This window comes from Brassica napus, chromosome C9, assembly GCF_020379485.1.
Source record: "Brassica napus cultivar Da-Ae chromosome C9, Da-Ae, whole genome shotgun sequence".
Taxonomy (NCBI): Eukaryota; Viridiplantae; Streptophyta; class Magnoliopsida; order Brassicales; family Brassicaceae; genus Brassica; species Brassica napus.
In genome coordinates, this window is record NC_063452.1 from 40,273,489 (window position 1) to 40,282,192 (window position 8,704).

Sequence of the window (8,704 nt, forward strand, 5' to 3'; positions counted from 1 at the left end):
CTCTAAATTGTCGTTGGCTGTTAGAATGATGAATATTAAAACTGATCACAATCTACCTGAAAGTTGCATGAACGAATGGGCAGACTTGTTTAAAGAGTATTTGCCGGAAGACAATGTGTCTGCTGATTCTTATTATGAGATTCAGAAACTGGTTTATAGTCTTGGCTTGCCTTCGGAGATGATAGATGTTTGCATCGACAACTGCATGATCTATTGGGGAGATGATGAGAAGCTAGAAGAATGTCGATTCTGCAAGAAGCCACGATTCAAGCCGCAAGGACGGGGACGTAATAGGGTACTGTACCAAAGGATGTGGTACCTACCAATTACAGACAGATTGAAAAGATTGTATCAATCAGAGCAGACTACTGGAAAGATGAGATGGCATGCCGAGCATACTCAGACGGATGGTGAGATGACTCATCCATCAGATGCAAGAGCCTGGAAACATTTCAACAAAGTACATCCGGATTTCGCTAGCAATAGCCAGAATGTGGATCTTGGACTATGCACATATGGATTTAGTCCGTTCGGAATGTCAGGGAGACAATATTCATTGTGGCCAGTCTTTCTTACACCATACAACCTGCCACCGGAGATGTGCATGCAACGGGAGTTGCTATTCTTGACCATATTAATACCTGGTCCGAACCATCCAAAAAGGTCCTGGACGTTTTCCTACAACCACTAATAAAAGAGTTGAAGGGTTTGTGGTCAACAGGGGTGAGGATGTATGACTGTTCAACGAAGGCGAATTTTACGATGCGAGCGATGCTTTTGTGGACCATAAGTGATTTTCCTGCCTATGGGATGTTGTCTGGATGGACTACACATGGGAGATTAGCCTGTCCATATTGTAATGGAACGACAGATGCGTTTCAACTGAAGAATGGTAGGAAGACAAGTTGGTTTGATTGTCACCGTCGATTTCTTCCCATTGGCCATCCTTACCGAAGAAACAAGAATTTGTTTAGGCACAAAAAGGTTGTCAGAGGCACTCCTCCTCCATATCTAACTGGAGAACAAATTGAAGCGCAAATCGACTACTACGGAGCTAACGAAACAGTTCGTTGGGGTGGTAATTGGCATGTCCCTCGTAATATGCCTGATTCTTACGGTGTTCATCACAACTGGTACAAGAAGAGTATATTTTGGGAGTTGCCATTTTGGAAGGATCTTCTTCTGCGCCACAACCTCGATGTGATGCATATAGAGAAGAATTTCTTTGAGAACATCATGAAAACAATATTGAATGTCCCAGGGAAGACAAAAGACAACATAAAATTAAGGTTGGACTTGCCGGATATTTGCTCAAGAAGCGAGTTACATATTAAAAGCAATGGACAAGTTCCCGTTCCGATATTCAGATTATCTTCAGAAAAAAAGTCGGTGTTGTTCAACTGGGTGGCATCAGAAGTGAAGTTCCCTGATGGATATGTTTCGAATCTCTCTAGATGTGTTCAAAATGGTCAAAAGTTCTCCGGGATGAAGAGTCATGATTGTCATGTCTTTATGCAATGACTACTGCCCTTTGCATTTGCGGAGCTACTTCCAACAAACGTACATGAAGCACTTGCAGGTACGTAGTGTATTATATCACAATAATTTTATAACGGTCTAATTTGGAAAATAATATATGACTAACAATGTGTTTAATTTTTTTTGGATATAAAAGGCATTGGAGCATTTTTCAGGGATCTGAGCACACACACTCTTAAAGAAGAAGTTGTGGAACAGCTTCAGGAGAACATTTCCATCTTATTGTGCAACTTGGAGAAGATATTTCCTCCCGGAGTTTTTGACGTCATGGAGCATCTAGCACTCCACCTCCCATATGAGGCATTGCTTCGTGGACCTGTACATTACAGATGGATGTATCAGTATGAGCGAGCCATGAAATATTTGAAGGGAAAAGCAAAGAACCTCGCCAAAGTTGAAGGTTCTATAATTGCTGGAAGTTTGACGAAAGAAGTTTCTCACTTCACATCGTACTACTTTGCGTCAAAAGTACGTACCCGGAGAAGAGCTCCAAGAAGATATGATGATGGTGGTGTTGCGCCAACATATGCAGTTGCTGGTGTTCCAGACATCTTTAGCCAGATTGGGCGACTCGGTGGGAAGTCTAAAGAGGTTTGGTGGTCGAGTGAACAAGACGCTCATAGTTCACACACCTATATTCAACTCAATTGCGAGGATCCATTGATGCATTATTTTGAAAGGTAACATATATTGACACTTCGAAACACATATAAGTATAATTAATTATATAATTGTGAGAGATTCATTCCTATAAAATGTGATTTTACAGCATATTTGTTTCTCAAGTCGAAGAAACATTTCCTGGTATATCCACAAGTGACGTAGACAAAAGGAAAGATCAACACTTCATTAAGTGGTTGCGGAATCAGGTATTAACTTAAACTCTTTTTTCATACATGATCTGTATTTCATTAACATTCTCTTTATTTTTTGAAGTTTGATTATGACGACGACGATGCAGATTATCCTAAGTGGTTACACGAAGTAATTCAATCTCCACTTGTAAAGGTCACCACATCACAGATGTATTTCACACGAGGCTATACTTTTCATACATATGAGTATGGTAGACAGCGGGCGACCAGTAACTATGGAATATGTGTGAAAGGGGAAACAGATATCTACGGGATCTTGACGGAGATTATTGAAGTCGAATTTCCAGGGATACTGAAGCTGAAATGCGTCCTCTTCAAATGTGAATGGTTCGACCCCGTCGTCAATAGAGGTGTTCGGTCTAACAAATTCGGTGTAGTTGATGTCAACGGTGGACGAAGGTACAACAAATTCGAGCCTTTCATCTTAGCTTCACAAGCAGACCAAGTTAGCTTCCTTCCATACCCTCGGATGAGAGATTCAGGTATAAATTGGTTAGCAGTGATCAAAGTTACACCCGAGGACGAATCATCAGTGGAGAAGAACCATTATTGCAAGAAGAACAAATAAATGAAGTCGAGGAACCTGAACAAGAAATTGATGACATCCTTCTCATTGATCCGCATAATCACGAGTACGAAGATCTTACCGATGATGCCACAGACGAAGCTGTTGAAGACGAGTTTAAAGAAAATGATGATGTTTCTAGTGATGACGAGAATGTCGATGTATCCGATTGATGTATTTGTTTTATGAATAAGATGTGGGAGTTTGTTTTATGAATAAGGTAATGTGGAGTTTGTTTTATGAATAAGGTAATAATGTGGGAGTTTGTTTTATGAATAAGCAAATGTGGGAATTGTGGTTTGGAATGGAAATAAAGATGGGGTTTGGAATATATGAAGTAGAAAATAAGGAATATGGGGTTTGGGGTTTCGGATTCTAGGGATTTAAACATAACACTCGTTAATTCCACGTAACTAAAAATCGTCGTAAAGGACTCGTAGGTCAACGAGGAAATAACGACGAAATATAAAAATAAAGAACGTGGGACTCGTTAACTCCATGTAAGCGAACACCACGTAACACTCGTTAATTCCACGTAAGCGAACACCACGTAACACTCGGGTTTCGGGTTTGGAGTTTTGGATTTTAGGGATTTAAACATAACACTCGTTAATTCCACGTAAGCAGAAATCATCGTAAACACCACGTAAAAAGAATCATCGTAAACACCATGTAAAAGGATTTAAACATAACACTCGTTAATTCCACGTTAGCAGAAATCATCGTAAACACCACGTAAGCAGAAATCGGCGTAAATACCTCGTAGTGTAAAAACTAGAAAAAAAGGAAAAAGATAAAAATATCATATTAACATGTGGCAAGACTTCCAGCAATTATAATACGTAAGTCTCGCCCACATGAATTCTAATATCTTATCCTTTTCCTATTTTTTTCAAATATTTATAATTTGAATAGGATTTTGCTGAGGAATGTGATTTCAGATAGGGTGTGATTTGGGAGTTTGTGTGTGGTTTGAGAATGAGAGTTGTGGGTATATTTATAGGAAAGCAAGGCTCGTTAATTCCACGTAAGCAAAATCGTCGTTAATACCTTGTATATAAAAACACGGGCCTTTGTGATTCCTCGCAATTTCCTCGTACAAAAAAACACGGGCCTTTGTAACTGCTCGCTATTTCGTCGTAAACTTACGAGGAATTTGCGACGATATGTAATCTTATATATACCCCCGAGCGCTCACTCTTTCTTTCCTCTCTACTTCCTCTCTACTTCCTCTCCATTTCGTAGCAATGGTAAGCCTCTCTAATTCCTCTCTAATTTGGTTAGTTTAGGATAGATTAGGTGGTTAGTATAGGGAATTTAGATAGGTTTGCGGATTTTATGTTATTTAGTGTTGATTAGGTGGATAATGTTGGGAAATATATTGTTGATGTTAATTTTAAAAATTTAATTTTTTTCCCAGGTTCGAAAAGGAAGACTTACTGCCCATTACAGAGAGATCTTCGGTGAGCTGGGTAGTCGTTTAGACCCGGCCTCTTCTTCAGCTCCCGGTTCTTCGGATCAGGAGATTGTCCCCGAGACTCAGTACACTCAGAGAGTCTCTGGGTCTACTTCTTCTAGTGCACCATCGGCTCCTCATGTGCCTTCCCCGATGGCTCATCCGACGATGCCCCCTCCTGTGCCTCCTCCGATGGCACCTCCGATGGCCGCCGATATTCATCCCGATTTGATGGTGCCTCTGAGTGCTCCTTACTCGCAGTACACTGTAGAGGACATTCTCCGTCTGCCAGACAGAGAAGGTTTACCAGTCATCGACCCCGACCGACCGGACGGAACTTTGTGGTATGTTGCATTAATTTTTTTTTTAATTCGTTTAAAATTTTTTTATAACATTAAAAAATAATTTATATTTTGAATTTGTATTTTCCAGGTGGGGGGTTGACAACTGTCTTGCATCGGACGTAACCGACACGATCAAAGGTTACTTCTCCATGGCACATCCAAACTGGAGTAAGACGCCTCACTACGTCAGAAAGACGTGGTTCAAAATTTACACTGTAAGTTTCTATTAATTAATTATATATACTTTAATTTTTTCATGATTTATATATATACTTTCTAAAAAACTAATTGTTAATTTATTTTTTCCAACAGCAAAAATATAATTGGGCCTTGGGGATCACTGAGAGGGTGAGGAAGAAGTTTAACGCGATGGCGAAAGTTCGCTTGTTGGACACGGTCTCCAACTGGAAGGGTGACTGGATCATGAAGGGGTATGAGCGTGGCAAACCCGCTGAGCTCACCACGGATGTGTGGGATGGCCTCATCCGTTATTGGCGTCTTCCTGATTCCATTAGAATCGCCCAGTCTTGCTCTAACTCCCGTAACACGGTCGATGAGCACGGAAACGGGCTGGTGCTTCACACTACGGGCCAAAAACCCCACGCCGGTGTCCGTTTGGAAATGGTAATTAAATATTTTATTAAATAAATTTTTTAATATATATATTTTATTCTAACTTTCTTAAATGTTTTTTAGGACAAAGAGACGGGACATCTCCCGTCTCTTATGGAACTTTACGAGAAGACCCACAAGAACAAGGCGGGCGTATTTGTAGATGGCAAGTCCGAGCAAATCTACAACGACGTGGTTGCTCGGGTTGAAGACAGTCAGACTCAGCTGATCCAGCAGTCTACCGACGGATTACCCGTCACCTTATCCACACTTGAAGTGGATAAGATTTACGAGGAGGTAAATTTTCAAAAAATTTAATTTTTTATTATTCATTTAATATAACTTTAAATTTTTTACTAACAATATTTATTTTTTGTTTTTAAGGTTGTCCCTAAAAAAAAGGGACGGATGTTGGGGATTGGTTCCGTCAACGATGTTCCGAGAGCGACATCGTCTTATGGTCAGCGACGGGATGATGAAGTCACTGAGCTGCGTAACGAGTTGGCCGCGACAAAATCTCGTATGGGTGGAGTCGAGGGCTTCTTGGACGTTATAGCGGCCACAAATCCGGAATGGGAGTCCATGTTGAGGAACATGCGACAACAACATTCCATTCGAGGCGAATCATCCGACGTACATAACGAGGCGGATGTTACGAGGAGGAGTCATGAATTCTACCAGGCGATGAACGACCCTTAGTTTTTTTTTTCGGTTGTTGTATTATAAATTCAAAACTTATTTATATATAAAATATTTTCACATTGATTTATTTTTATTTTAAATTTTAATTTTATTAATAAATTAAATAATTTTAATTATTTTTTAATTATATTTTTAAATTCTGTAAAATAATAAAAACGAAGTAAATTCGTAGCTAATGTACGACCTATTTACGTGGAAACCTTACGAGGAAATGACGAGAAATAATAAACGAGTATTTTACGAGAAAACATTTACGAGGAAATAACGAGGAAAGATAAACGAGTATTTTACGAGGAAATCCTTTCGTGGTCGTTACGTGTATTTTGCGAGGAAACATTTTCAATGTATTTACGTGTAGTTTACGAGGAACTCGTTTCGAGGTATTTACGAGGAAATATAGCGACCTCCTCACGTGAAATATTGACGTGGTCTTTACGACAAAATGATCTACTTCGTCTTTACGACGAAATATATTCCTCGCTAAGTTACGACGAATTAGCGAGGAAATATGTGTTACGACGGATGAGTAACGAGCAAACGTGGTTCCTCGCTAATTCGTCGTAAAGCCTCTTTTACGACGAACTCACGAGAAAAACCGCCCTCGTTAAGATTATGTTTTCTTGTAGTGAAACACCAGTTATTTATTGACTTCTAGCAAAATTGTTCCAAATAATACCGAATAAATTAAAAAAACCAATTAGCTAATCATATGAACAAAGACAGTAATCTATTCTGTTAAAACACAAGTGTGACCTATTGATATTAGTTTAGTCCAACAAATATTTTCCTTGATACCTACCTTTTGATATGATAACTGTATATAAGAAAAATACAAACTTTATACAATAACCACCGCATCAGTTAACCTAATAACCACCATAACTGCATCAATATATTTGGGCATCAATAATATACCCGGGCGGGTCACTCTCTAGTTGATATCTTAAGCAGTAAAAAATTACATGGCACACGTAGCTCTGGATCATATTATAAGACATCATATTAATACTAAGTAACAAAACACTAATATCATATGCATAAACAACTGTATTTTTTTGGTCAAGCGATAAACAACCGTATATATAAAACCACAAATTCTGCAAAATAAAATACAAATGTTCATAGCACAAATATATGACATCCCGCGCGTAGCGCGAACCGACTCTAGTGTGTATATATAACACACATATACCCAAAATATATTTGTATTGTTTTGTAAATTTATTAATTTAGAACATTCAAAATAATTTATTTTAATAAATAGTCATGTAATATTTGCATATAAACGTGACTTAAACATAGCCCGAAAACAAACAATGTAAAAACGTGACTATTTGATCCACGATTAGTCACGGTTAATATTAGTTGCGATCATATATATATGGTTTTTTTACGTGGATTTTCGTTGCTTGGACAACGTATATGTCAGAATAAATAAAAAGGTAATCCAAGTCCCACATCGGATATTAGATAAAATTAAAGTCTGTATATATATATCTGGTCCAATCTCACTTATTATGAGACTTTTTGGGAGTAACGACCCAACAACAAATCCGTAAGGGCTTAGATTCAAAGCGGACAAAAGCGGACAATATCATACTAAAGGAGAGATTGGACTTCTGGTGACGGACGTCTGGTTCTAGTTGAGCGTCTGACCTCCAGCACAGACATCCGATCTGCCTCTAGTAGAAAATCTGGTCCAGGAGAACATCTGGTCCGTCACAACAGATTGGTTCCATGGTCCAATATCATACTAAGCGAGGAGGTGGACATCTGGTGACGGACGCCTAGCTCTAGTTGAGCGTCTAGCCTCCAGCACGGACATCCGGTCTGGCTTTAATAGAATATCCGGTCCGTCACAACAGTATAGACATGAAATAATACGTAGACACGAATATTTAATGTGGCTATATCACAGTTTTTTACTAGTGAAATCGTCATGCTCTTGAACTTGTCATATGGGATATGTAATATGAGCGCCATAATGAGATAGGCGATCAAACTCAGCTTGGTATTTTCTCACGGTCTTTCATTAGGCTTAATTAAGCTCTTCATACATCATCCTCATACTTGATCTAACAGACTCTGAAAAGTATAAATCCATAAATTCCCCACTAAAATCATCACAGCTCAACTCTACATTAGGACGGAAGTCATAATGCTTCCCCACCAGTGTTAAGCATCTCATGAAAGTTGTTGAGTAACCATTTGAAACTTAAAAGCCTCGGGTTTACCAAATATTCTTAGGCTCTTTAACCAGGTCAAGCCATATTTATGCGTCCATAGGGTCAAAAGAATCTTCGAAATTATGCAAACACACTTTCTTTTGAACCTATTTTGTAATACCCAATAGTCTGTATAAGGATTTACCTGCCGGGCCATCTGTGGATTAGCTGACTGAAGTAGCTGCTGCAACAAAGTTAGTTGGAAGGCGGCCTTTTAAGGAAACATTTGACCCATAGTTTGAAAACTATGTCGCATATCCTTCATAAGAACAACATTTGGTGCAGGTGGTGGAAACTGAGGACCATTAGGAACATAGGCAAGAGTTTCGGGTATAGCTAGAACACCTCGACCACGGGGAACAGCATGTGTTTGCTCTAGAGAAACA